Source organism: Drosophila sechellia, unplaced genomic scaffold (genome assembly GCF_004382195.2).
Source record: "Drosophila sechellia strain sech25 unplaced genomic scaffold, ASM438219v1 U_259, whole genome shotgun sequence".
NCBI lineage: Eukaryota > Metazoa > Arthropoda > Insecta > Diptera > Drosophilidae > Drosophila > Drosophila sechellia.
Window position 1 is genome coordinate 13756 of NW_022611200.1, and position 13949 is coordinate 27704.

General features: G+C 41.2%; 2 non-coding genes and 1 pseudogene across 2 annotated transcripts; all 3 read left to right on the top strand.

Moving 5' to 3' along the window:
- Positions 1-541: 541 nt before the first annotated feature.
- LOC116802947 lies at positions 542-2537 on the top strand. Its single transcript, XR_004363268.1, has one exon. It is a non-coding gene; the product is annotated as a small subunit ribosomal RNA (ribosomal RNA).
- Positions 2538-3223: 686 nt separating this feature from the next.
- On the top strand, positions 3224-3402 carry LOC116802946. The gene has a single exon (XR_004363267.1). It is a non-coding gene; the product is annotated as a 5.8S ribosomal RNA (ribosomal RNA).
- Positions 3403-3796: 394 nt separating this feature from the next.
- On the top strand, positions 3797-12254 carry LOC116802948 (annotated as a pseudogene).
- The last annotated feature ends 1695 nt before the right edge of the window (positions 12255-13949 follow it).

The window sequence follows — 13949 nt, forward strand, 5'->3', positions numbered from 1 at the left end:
ATTCTTATGAAAGAAATATAAAATTATATATTAAATGTGGAAATATTATCATATGCGCTTGGTTTTATGTTATATATTACCAGAGAGATATATGAAAAGAGATAAATTTTAAATTTATCTTCAAAATGCAAATGATTTAACTTAATATTTATATTGGTTAAACAAAAATTGTACATGTGTGGATACAATAATTATGTATGTTGGAAATAAAATGATATTTTATAATGAAATATGTATATATAAAAGATAAAATTATAGAAACATATATATTACAATAATTATATGAAATTCTTGTTATATTGGTAAAACAAGTATAAATTAAAAATGAAAATATGGATTACGAATGCTATATAAAAATGGCCGTAATCGAATAGATTTTTTACTTATATTTATATATTTAAAATTTTACCCAAAGGCGAAATATTGAATTTTATTCAATATAATAAAAATCATGGAATTATATAAAGTGAAAAATCTATATATCTATTATATTGCTTATTTCGATTCAAAAAATATGAATGGAATATGAAGGAAAAACATTATTCTGGTTGATCCTGCCAGTAGTTATATGCTTGTCTCAAAGATTAAGCCATGCATGTCTAAGTACACACGAATTAAAAGTGAAACCGCAAAAGGCTCATTATATCAGTTATGGTTCCTTAGATCGTTAACAGTTACTTGGATAACTGTGGTAATTCTAGAGCTAATACATGCAATTAAAACATGAACCTTATGGGACATGTGCTTTTATTAGGCTAAAACCAAGCGATCGCAAGATCGTTATATTGGTTGAACTCTAGATAACATGCAGATCGTATGGTCTTGTACCGACGACAGATCTTTCAAATGTCTGCCCTATCAACTTTTGATGGTAGTATCTAGGACTACCATGGTTGCAACGGGTAACGGGGAATCAGGGTTCGATTCCGGAGAGGGAGCCTGAGAAACGGCTACCACATCTAAGGAAGGCAGCAGGCGCGTAAATTACCCACTCCCAGCTCGGGGAGGTAGTGACGAAAAATAACAATACAGGACTCATATCCGAGGCCCTGTAATTGGAATGAGTACACTTTAAATCCTTTAACAAGGACCAATTGGAGGGCAAGTCTGGTGCCAGCAGCCGCGGTAATTCCAGCTCCAATAGCGTATATTAAAGTTGTTGCGGTTAAAACGTTCGTAGTTGAACTTGTGCTTCATACGGGTAGTACAACTTACAATTGTGGTTAGTACTATACCTTTATGTATGTAAGCGTATTACCGGTGGAGTTCTTATATGTGATTAAATACTTGTATTTTTTCATATGTTCCTCCTATTTAAAAACCTGCACTAGTGCTCTTAAACGAGTGTTATTGTGGGCCGGTACTATTACTTTGAACAAATTAGAGTGCTTAAAGCAGGCTTCAAATGCCTGAATATTCTGTGCATGGGATAATGAAATAAGACCTCTGTTCTGCTTTCATTGGTTTTCAGATCAAGAGGTAATGATTAATAGAAGCAGTTTGGGGGCATTAGTATTACGACGCGAGAGGTGAAATTCTTGGACCGTCGTAAGACTAACTTAAGCGAAAGCATTTGCCAAAGATGTTTTCATTAATCAAGAACGAAAGTTAGAGGTTCGAAGGCGATCAGATACCGCCCTAGTTCTAACCATAAACGATGCCAGCTAGCAATTGGGTGTAGCTACTTTTATGGCTCTCTCAGTCGCTTCCCGGGAAACCAAAGCTTTTGGGCTCCGGGGGAAGTATGGTTGCAAAGCTGAAACTTAAAGGAATTGACGGAAGGGCACCACCAGGAGTGGAGCCTGCGGCTTAATTTGACTCAACACGGGAAAACTTACCAGGTCCGAACATAAGTGTGTAAGACAGATTGATAGCTCTTTCTCGAATCTATGGGTGGTGGTGCATGGCCGTTCTTAGTTCGTGGAGTGATTTGTCTGGTTAATTCCGATAACGAACGAGACTCAAATATATTAAATAGATATCTTCAGGATTATGGTGCTGAAGCTTATGTTAGCCTTCATTCATGGTGGCAGTAAAATGTTTATTGTGTTTGAATGTGTTTATGTAAGTGGAGCCGTACCTGTTGGTTTGTCCCATTATAAGGACACTAGCTTCTTAAATGGACAAATTGCGTCTAGCAATAATGAGATTGAGCAATAACAGGTCTGTGATGCCCTTAGATGTCCTGGGCTGCACGCGCGCTACAATGAAAGTATCAACGTGTATTTCCTAGACCGAGAGGTCCGGGTAAACCGCTGAACCACTTTCATGCTTGGGATTGTGAACTGAAACTGTTCACATGAACTTGGAATTCCCAGTAAGTGTGAGTCATTAACTCGCATTGATTACGTCCCTGCCCTTTGTACACACCGCCCGTCGCTACTACCGATTGAATTATTTAGTGAGGTCTCCGGACGTGATCACTGTGACGCCTTGCGTGTTACGGTTGTTTCGCAAAAGTTGACCGAACTTGATTATTTAGAGGAAGTAAAAGTCGTAACAAGGTTTCCGTAGGTGAACCTGCGGAAGGATCATTATTGTATAATATCCTTATCGTTAATAAATATTTGTTATAATACAAATAAATACAATTTACCAAAATAAAAATATTACAAAATGATTCCACGGAATCAAAAGTTAAAGTCAAAATAAAATGAAGATGGCTTTTATTTTATATGTGGGGCTTGGCAACCTCATAAAAAGACTTTAACATTATTAATGTTGCTGTGCGTATTTGTGGCAGTACTTACTACAACAACGGCGTTTCCTATAAAACAAATTCTCGAAAATGGAAATCGAAGAAACTAAACTAAATTCGAAAGTAGAAGTCGAATTAAAATAAAAATAATTTTGAATGTGTGGTAATCAAAATAAGTGTGTGTGTATATGGACCATAATATACACGCGTTGCGAATATGTATTGTTCATCTATGTTATGAGCATACGTTGGCTAATGCAACAACCTAAAATATACAATGTTTGTACCTGTCATCCATCAGGTTAATGTTTTATATAAATTTTGCAGTATGTGTCACCCAAAATAGCAAACCATAACCAGATTATTATGATACATAATGCTTATATGAAACTAAGACATTTCGCAACATTTATTTTAGGTATAAAAATAAATTTATTGAAGGAATTGATATATGCCAGTAAAATGGTGTATTTTTAATTTCTTTCAATAAAAACAATATTGACATTATATAAAATTGAATTATAAAACTCTAAGCGGTGGATCACTCGGCTCATGGGTCGATGAAGAACGCAGCAAACTGTGCGTCATCGTGTGAACTGCAGGACACATGAACATCGACATTTTGAACGCATATCGCAGTCCATGCTGTTATGTACTTTAATTAATTTTATAGTGCTGCTTGGACTACATATGGTTGAGGGTTGTAAGACTATGCTAATTAAGTTGTTTATAAATTTTTTATAAGCATATGGTATATTATTGGATTAAATAATGATTTTATTCATAATATTAAAAAAGAAATGAAAAACATTATCTCACATTTGAATGTGAAAAACGAAGAGAAATATTTTCTTTTTCAATCAAATAATACTGAGAAATGTCTAGCATAAAAAATTGAAATATTTTTCATCTAGAATTGTCTCTTATTAATGATTCGGAAAAAGAAAAATCTTGGTTTTGTTATTATTCTTCGTTGGTTCGTTAAATGGATAAAAATGACTTTGCTTACAAGAACTATTGGAACTATTTATAACGAATTTAATTGATTGTTTTATCATTTATATATAAAGAATTTATGGCAAAATATAGTTATATATACAACCTCAACTCATATGGGACTACCCCCTGAATTTAAGCATATTAATTAGGGGAGGAAAAGAAACTAACAAGGATTTTCTTAGTAGCGGCGAGCGAAAAGAAAACAGTTCAGCACTAAGTCACTTTGTCTATATGGCAAATGTGAGATGCAGTGTATGGAGCGTCAATATTCTAGTATGAGAAATTAATGATTTAAGTCCTTCTTAAATGAGGCCATTTACCCATAGAGGGTGCCAGGCCCGTATAACGTTAATGATTGCTAGATGATGTTTCCAAAGAGTCGTGTTGCTTGATAGTGCAGCACTAAGTGGGTGGTAAACTCCATCTAAAACTAAATATAACCATGAGACCGATAGTAAACAAGTACCGTGAGGGAAAGTTGAAAAGAACTCTGAATAGAGAGTTAAACAGTACGTGAAACTGCTTAGAGGTTAAGCCCGATGAACCTGAATATCCGTTATGGAAAATTCATCATTAAAATTGTAATATTTAAATAATATTATTAAGAATAATGTGCATTTTTTCCATATAAGGACATTGTAATCTATTAGCATATCCCAAATTTATCATAAAATATAACTTATAGTTTATTCCAATTAAATTGCTTGCATTTTAACACAGAATAAATGTTATTAATTTGATAAAGTGCTGATAGATTTATATTATTACAGAGCGTTAATTTTTCGGAATTATATAATGGCATAATTATCATTGATTTTTGTGTTTATTATATGCTCTTGTATGATTAACAATGCGAAAGATTCAGGATACCTTCGGGACCCGTCTTGAAACACGGACCAAGGAGTCTAACATATGTGCAAGTTATTGGGATGTAAACCTAATAGCGTAATTAACTTGACTAATAATGGGATTAGTTTTTTAGCTATTTATAGCTAATTAACACAATCCCGGGGCGTTCTATATAGTTATGTATAATGTATATTTATATTATTTATGCCTCTAACTGGAACGTACCTTGAGCATATATGCTGTGACCCGAAAGATGGTGAACTATACTTGATCAGGTTGAAGTCAGGGGAAACCCTGATGGAAGACCGAAACAGTTCTGACGTGCAAATCGATTGTCAGAATTGAGTATAGGGGCGAAAGACCAATCGAACCATCTAGTAGCTGGTTCCTTCCGAAGTTTCCCTCAGGATAGCTGGTGCATTTTAATATTATATAAAATAATCTTATCTGGTAAAGCGAATGATTAGAGGCCTTAGGGTCGAAACGATCTTAACCTATTCTCAAACTTTAAATGGGTAAGAACCTTAACTTTCTTGATATGAAGTTCAAGGTTATGATATAATGTGCCCAGTGGGCCACTTTTGGTAAGCAGAACTGGCGCTGTGGGATGAACCAAACGTAATGTTACGGTGCCCAAATTAACAACTCATGCAGATACCATGAAAGGCGTTGGTTGCTTAAAACAGCAGGACGGTGATCATGGAAGTCGAAATCCGCTAAGGAGTGTGTAACAACTCACCTGCCGAAGCAACTAGCCCTTAAAATGGATGGCGCTTAAGTTGTATACCTATACATTACCGCTAAAGTAGATGATTTATATTACTTGTGATATAAATTTTGAAACTTTAGTGAGTAGGAAGGTACAATGGTATGCGTAGAAGTGTTTGGCGTAAGCCTGCATGGAGCTGCCATTGGTACAGATCTTGGTGGTAGTAGCAAATAATCGAATGAGACCTTGGAGGACTGAAGTGGAGAAGGGTTTCGTGTGAACAGTGGTTGATCACGAGTTAGTCGGTCCTAAGTTCAAGGCGAAAGCCGAAAATTTTCAAGTAAAACAAAAATGCCTAACTATATAAACAAAGCGAATATAATACACTTGAATAATTTTGAACGAAAGGGAATACGGTTCCAATTCCGTAACCTGTTGAGTATCCGTTTGTTATTAAATATGGGCCTCGTGCTCATCCTGGCAACAGGAACGACCATAAAGAAGCCGTCGAGAGATATCGGAAGAGTTTTCTTTTCTGTTTTATAGCCGTACTACCATGGAAGTCTTTCGCAGAGAGATATGGTAGATGGGCTAGAAGAGCATGACATATACTGTTGTGTCGATATTTTCTCCTCGGACCTTGAAAATTTATGGTGGGGACACGCAAACTTCTCAACAGGCCGTACCAATATCCGCAGCTGGTCTCCAAGGTGAAGAGTCTCTAGTCGATAGAATAATGTAGGTAAGGGAAGTCGGCAAATTAGATCCGTAACTTCGGGATAAGGATTGGCTCTGAAGATTGAGATAGTCGGGCTTGATTGGGAAACAATAACATGGTTTATGTGCTCGTTCTGGGTAAATAGAGTTTCTAGCATTTATGTTAGTTACTTGTTCCCCGGATAGTTTAGTTACGTAGCCAATTGTGGAACTTTCTTGCTAAAATTTTTAAGAATACTATTTGGGTTAAACCAATTAGTTCTTATCAATTATAACGATTATCAATTAACAATCAATTCAGAACTGGCACGGACTTGGGGAATCCGACTGTCTAATTAAAACAAAGCATTGTGATGGCCCTAGCGGGTGTTGACACAATGTGATTTCTGCCCAGTGCTCTGAATGTCAAAGTGAAGAAATTCAAGTAAGCGCGGGTCAACGGCGGGAGTAACTATGACTCTCTTAAGGTAGCCAAATGCCTCGTCATCTAATTAGTTTTTTTTTTTTTTTTTTTTTTTTTTTTTCTTTAGCGTGCGTTTATTTATTTAAAATCTGTCCTAGTGGACAATAATTAAATGGTTTTGCGGGGGAACATTAGCTTAAGGGATACTATTGTACATGTATTTGTGGCGGGTTTTATATGTGTTGTCTATTGTTGTGGAAGATCGAGAGGGTGTCTCCTCATGAGACGTCTGCTTGTTTGGCTATTGTCTAACAGGTTGGTGGCGAGGTGGTTAGGGTGGTTTTCGAGCCTTTTCAGGTATCTCTCGCTGAGCCTGGAGATTTCATCAGCGACTTGTGGGATTCCAAGTTCCCTATGTATGGCGACATTCTCGTGGTAGGGATGCGCATTACAGGCAATTCTCAAGCACCTATTCTGGAACCGCTGTATACGCAGGCGATTCGTGTGGCTTGCCGTGCCCCATAGCTGTATCCCGTAGGTCCAGATGGGCTTGAGAATTGCCTTGTACACCAGGATTTTGTGGTTCTGCCTTAGCTTGGACCCTCTCCCAATAAGCCAATGCATCTGCCTCAGACGCGCATCGGCCTGTATGCGTTTGCTGACGATGTGGGGACGCCAAGTGAGCCTGCGGTCCAGGGTAAGTCCTAGGTACTTGGGTGCGGGTGCGTTGGGAATGATGACTCCGTTTAGCGTGACCGGTGGGCAGTCTCCTCTCCTTAGTGCAAATGTTGTTTGGGTAGATTTTTCCGCGTTCACTACGATGTTCCACCTGCTGAGCCAGGGATGTAGCGCGTCCATTTGCCTTTGGATTGTTTCGGAGGCTTCTCGTGGGTCGGATGAGGAGGCGAGGAAAGCCGTGTCATCTGCATAAGTCGCTATAGTTAGGTTCCTGGAGGGGATTATGGGAAGGTCTGCGGTGTAAAGGGTGTACAGTATTGGTCCGAGCACACTGCCTTGCGGAACTCCAGCTCTGATCAGTCTGGGTAGGCTTATTGCACTTCCGCATCTGACTTGGAATGCTCTTCCCTCAGTGTAGGATTTGAGGAGGGTAAAATGGGGGCTTGGGAGGTAGGATTTGAGTTTATGGAGGAGTCCAGGATGCCAAACTCTGTCGAATGCCTGCTTCACGTCGAGCATTACAGCGCAGCAGTATTTCTTTTGCTCGAATGCCTCGAGGATCCGTTCGACTAGCCGGTGGCATTGCTCTGGTGTTCCGTGGGAGCGCCTGAAGCCAAACTGGTGATCGGGGATCAAACCAGCCTCATCCAGTACTGGCAATACTCTGCGCAAAAATACTCTTTCGAGTATTTTGGAGAGGATTGCCAGCAAACTAATCGGACGATAGGAGGCGAGATTGGCTTCAGGCTTACCAGGCTTGAGGAGGACAATAACCTCTGCTCTTTTCCACTCTTCCGGGAAGTACCCTAGCCGGAAGCAGCTGTTGTAAATGCTGGCCAGCATTTGTGTGCAGCGGGATGGGAGCATTTTTAGGGCCGCCGCATCTATACGATCCAGGCCTGGAGATTTGTTGTTCTTCAGTAGAGCAATCTCCTGCGCAACTTCCTCAGGGTCGACTGGTTCCAACGGGGGACCGGGAGAGCTTGGGCTATTGAGAAACCGGGCTGTTTCAGCATGTTCTTCGGCAGTGCAGCAGTCGAACGGAGAGAAGGCGTTGTAAAGGTGTTCGGCGAAAGCTTCTGCTCTTTCAGCATCCGAAAGGCACCAGGATCCATCTGCTTTGCGCACTGCGGAAACCTTTTTGGCTGGTCGTTTAATGTGGCGGGTGACGTTCCACAGATTGTGGTCTGGGTCCCCGGGAGAGAGTTCCTCGAGGAATCTGAGGAAGGAGTCCTGGCGTAGGCTGGAGATCTTGTCCTTCAACTCCTTTGTGGCGTGATTGAGCGCTGTTTTGTCTCTTGGATTGCGCGTCAAGAACCAAACTCTCCTGAGACGCCTCTTCTCAGTCACGAGTGCCGCAATTTCCGGGGACCAGAGGTGGAGGTCCCTGCTAGGTGTTCTCGCAGTCTTTGGTGGCGGTGGGCTTGCGAATTCCGCAGCGTTTTGCATCTGCCTGGTGAGATTCCCGATAGCTTCATCAATGTTCCTGGGTGTGTTGAGGATGGGGTTCGGATTGACGGTGGAGAGCATCCAGGACGCGAACTTGGCGGCGTCGGTATATTTTCCAGTGAGCCTTCTGAGCGGGGTTTTCCTGAGGACTGGCGTGTTGATTAGCACGTTTATTGCACAGTGGTCTGACAGGAGATCAGCATTTGTTGTGCAGCTGATCTTCGCATGCCCTATGCCTTTCGACACAGCAAAGTCCAGTAGGTCTGGAGTCTTGAGGGGATTCGTTGGCCAGTGAGTGGGCTCGCCAGTGGAGTGGCAGTCCAGTCGGTGGCGTTGCAGGTACCCAAACAGAGTTTTCCCTTTGGGGTTGTTGGCGCGCGATCCCCACCAAGAATGTTTGGCGTTATAATCTCCAGCTGCTATGAAGCGGGGCCCAAAATGCTCGAAGAACTCACTGAGGTGAGATGCTGTTATGCGGTATCTGGGGGGAAAGTAGACCGCTCCAATGTCTAAATCTCCTTGCGGGCTGACAATCCTGATGACAGGACATTGTGCCCAGTCTTGCTGAAACGCGGGCAGCTCTAGGTATTGAATACCGCTCCTGATGAGGATGGCTGCTCCACCGCGTGCTCTGCCAGAAGGATGGTCTGCATGGATGAGGTCATATCCGCTGATATTAAAGTGGGATCTGGGGGAGAAGTGGGTTTCGGCTACGAGTAGGATATCGATCTGGTGGGTCTTCAGATGGTGCTCGACTATGGCCTTGCTGTTCTGCAGGCCGTTCGCATTCCAGACGACTAGGTGGAGCTTTAGTTGCATGACTTGCTGTTGAGAATGGTGGCCACCAGCTGTGTCATCTGGGTGAACATGCGCTCCATCATCCTTTCCATCATTCCTTCCATGCGAGCGAACATCGCTTCTATCTGACCGGAGTGTGGGGTTTCTGTTTGGGTTTGGACTGGGGTTGTGGGATTCTGCGGTGCTGCGTGCACTCCGTTGAGGGCGTCTCGGTAGCTCCTGCCAGAGGTGACGTTTGGTGATGCCACGGGCGGCGCCTTGTTAGCATTAGCGACGGGCCTTGTTTTCGGAGCAGCGAGTGCTTTGGCCCTTTTGTATGCAGGGCATCCCTTGAAAGACGCAGGATGGTCCGCCTGGCAGTGGAAGCAGCACGCTTTGTCGTCCTCCCTCTTCTCACATGCCCTCGATTCGTGAGGGCCTCCACACTTTACACATCGGTATTCCAGGAAGCAGTAACGCTGTGTATGACCGAATCCTTGGCACCTGAAGCATTGAGGCACGTCGTTGAACTTCTGCGGCGGTTCAATGGTTACTACCGACCTGCAGATCCGCTTGACTTGGTAGACGTCTTTGTTGTTGCTGGAAGGCTCCAGGTTGGCGAAGAATATTCCCAGCGGTTCTTTAGTTCTTCTGCCAATGGGATTGTGCAGATCTCTAACAGCGTGCCCTTGTCTGCGAAGGTCTTCAATGATTTCCTCACGATCGGTGGAGTGGTGGAGTCCTTTGATGACAACCTTGTATGCACGTTCATCTTTCGGCTGGAAAGTCCGATGCCTCTTGTTTTGGGCCACAAGTTGGAGACGCAGAGCTGTATAGGACTCTTTGTCCGGCATCATGACACGTACGTTGTTGCCATTCACGGTCTTGTAGGTAAAATTGTTCTTCGGGCCTACAAGAGTCGTGATCATCTTGACGAGTGCCGAGATGTTGGTCACATCGGGGATAAAAATCGGAGGTGGCTTGATGGTCTTCGGGGTGGGCTTTGGTTTCTCGGGGGTCTTGGGCTTGGAATCGTCTTTAGGTCCGGGTTCGTCATCAGAGCTCTCTTGGTCGTACTCGTCTTCTTCGGTCGAGAGTAAAGCGAAGGCGTTGTTGGCGAGCTTCTTGCGCAGAGCTGCGCTAGTGCTTGGCTTATCTTCCAGCTCCTCTCCCTGTGCTTTCTTTGCCGGTTTTCGCTTTATCTCGCCCGGCTCTGTATGCGAGGTGCTTCCCTCGCTGCTGGAGCTGCTCTTGCGTGTTCTCAGAGCCTTTTTGCGTGGTGTTGTTCCAAGCTTGTGGGTGCGCGGGGGGGCCTGCCAGTCCATCTTCTCCAAAGTTGATAAGGAGTGAGGAGGGGGGGGGGGGGGAAGCTGGGCACCGTAAGCCGGTGAGCCAGGCAGCACGTGGCTGCTGCTTTGCAATTATACCGCTGCTTCGAGCACTGGGTTTTTTGCGCTGATAACACGCACACTCGGGTGTGCGATGGTGTTAGTGCGAACTACCGTTAGGTACGTTGGCTGGGCCAATCAAAACGCGCGACAAGATCACGCGACGCGAAGTGGCTGGGCACAAGTAACGGGACTTACAACTGTGAACAATTTGCTAACAATTTGCTAACAATTTGCTGTCGATCCGCAGGCACGTCTGCACTCGTCGAGTGTTCGATCGCGACTGATCTAATTAGTGACGCGCATGAATGGATTAACGAGATTCCTACTGTCCCTATCTACTATCTAGCGAAACCACAGCCAAGGGAACGGGCTTGGAATAATTAGCGGGGAAAGAAGACCCTTTTGAGCTTGACTCTAATCTGGCAGTGTAAGGAGACATAAGAGGTGTAGAATAAGTGGGAGATATTAGACCTCGGTTTGGTATCGTCAATGAAATACCACTACTCTTATTGTTTCCTTACTTACTTGATTAAATGGAACGTGTATCATTTCCTAGCCATTATACGGATATATTTATTATATCTTATGGTATTGGGTTTTGATGCAAGCTTCTTGATCAAAGTATCACGAGTTTGTTATATAATCGCAAACAAATTCTTTAATAAAACGATGCATTTATGTATTTTTGATTTGAAAATTTGGTATAACTCCAATTACTCAGGTATGATCCAATTCAAGGACATTGCCAGGTAGGGAGTTTGACTGGGGCGGTACATCTCTCAAATAATAACGGAGGTGTCCCAAGGCCAGCTCAGTGCGGACAGAAACCACACATAGAGCAAAAGGGCAAATGCTGACTTGATCTCGGTGTTCAGTACACACAGGGACAGCAAAAGCTCGGCCTATCGATCCTTTTGGTTTAAAGAGTTTTTAACAAGAGGTGTCAGAAAAGTTACCATAGGGATAACTGGCTTGTGGCGGCCAAGCGTTCATAGCGACGTCGCTTTTTGATCCTTCGATGTCGGCTCTTCCTATCATTGTGAAGCAAAATTCACCAAGCGTTGGATTGTTCACCCATGCAAGGGAACGTGAGCTGGGTTTAGACCGTCGTGAGACAGGTTAGTTTTACCCTACTAATGACAAAACGTTGTTGCGACAGCATTCCTGCGTAGTACGAGAGGAACCGCAGGTACGGACCAATGGCACAATACTTGTTCGAGCGAACAGTGGTATGACGCTACGTCCGTTGGATTATGCCTGAACGCCTCTAAGGTCGTATCCGTGCTGGACTGCAATGATAAATAAGGGGCAATTTGCATTGTATGGCTTCTAAACCATTTAAAGTTTATAATTTATTTTATAAACGACAATGGATGTGATGCCAATGTAATTTGTAACATAGTAAATTAGGAGGATCTTCGATCACCTGATGCCGCGCTAGTTACATATAAAAGCATTATTTAATACAATGACAAAGCCTAGAATCAATTGTAAACGACTTTTGTAACAGGCAAGGTGTTGTAAGTGGTTGAGCAGCTGCCATACTGCGATCCACTGAAGCTTATCCTTTGCTTGATGATTCGATAAATAAATGATTTTTTCCTGTAGCCAAACACCTCGTCATCAATTTAGTGACGCATATGATATTGTCCTATCATATAATTAATATAAAGACTTTAATGGATTGTGTCAAGTTGCCAAACACCTCGTCATCAATTTAGTGACGCATATGATATTGTCCCTATCATATAATTAATATAAAGACTTTAATGAATTGTGTCAAGTTGCCAAACACCTCGTCATCAATTTAGTGACGCATATGATATTGTCCCTATCATATAATTTTTGATATAAAGACTTTAAAGAATTGTATCAAGTTGCCAAACACCTCGTCATCAATTTAGTGACGCATATGATATTGTCCCTATCATATAATTAATATACAGACTTTAATGAATTGTGTCAAGTTGCCAAACACCTCGTCATCAATTTAGTGACGCATATGATATTGTCCTTATCATATAATTTTTGATATAAAGACTTTAAAGAATTGAATCAAGTTGCCAAACACCTCGTCATCAATTTAGTGACGCATATGATATTGTCCCTATCATATAATTAATATAAAGACTTTAATGGATTGTGTCAAGTTGCCAAACACCTCGTCATCAATTTAGTGACGCATATGATATTGTCCCTATCATATAATTAATATAAAGACTTTAATGAATTGTGTCAAGTTGCCAAACACCTCGTCATCAATTTAGTGACGCATATGATATTGTCCTTATCATATAATTTTTGATATAAAGACTTTAAAGAATTGTATCAAGTTGCCAAACACCTCGTCATCAATTTAGTGACGCATATGATATTGTCCCTATCATATAATTAATATAAAGACTTTAATGGATTGTGTCAAGTTGCCAAACACCTCGTCATCAATTTAGTGACGCATATGATATTGTCCTTATCATATAATTTTTGATATAAAGACTTTAAAGAATTGTATCAAGTTGCCAAACACCTCGTCATCAATTTAGTGACGCATATGATATTGTCCCTATCATATAATTAATATACAGACTTTAATGAATTGTGTCAAGTTGCCAAACACCTCGTCATCAATTTAGTGACGCATATGATATTGTCCCTATCATATAATTTTTGATATATAGACTTTAAAGAATTGTATCAAGTTGCCAAACACCTCGTCATCAATTTAGTGACGCATATGATATTGTCCCTATCATATAATTAATATAAAGACTTTAATGGATTGTGTCAAGTTGCCAAACACCTCGTCATCAATTTAGTGACGCATATGATATTGTCCTTATTATATAATTTTTGATATAAAGACTTTAAAGAATTGTATCAAGTTGCCAAACACCTCGTCATCAATTTAGTGACGCATATGATATTGTCCCTATCATATAATTAATATACAGACTCTAATGAATTGTGTCAAGTTGCCAAACACCTCGTCATCAATTTAGTGACGCATATGATATTGTCCCTATCATATAATTTTTGATATAAAGACTTTAAAGAATTGTATCAAGTTGCCAAACACCTCGTCATCAATTTAGTGACGCATATGATATTGTCCCTTTCATATAATTAATATAAAGACTTTAATGGATTGTGTCAAGTTGCCAAACACCTCGTCATCAACTACTATATTATGGTTGCGCCGACCTCTCATATTGTATTCTCTTATGTGTTCATAGGATTTTGACAATTATACGAGTAATTAAATAATATACATATGAAAAT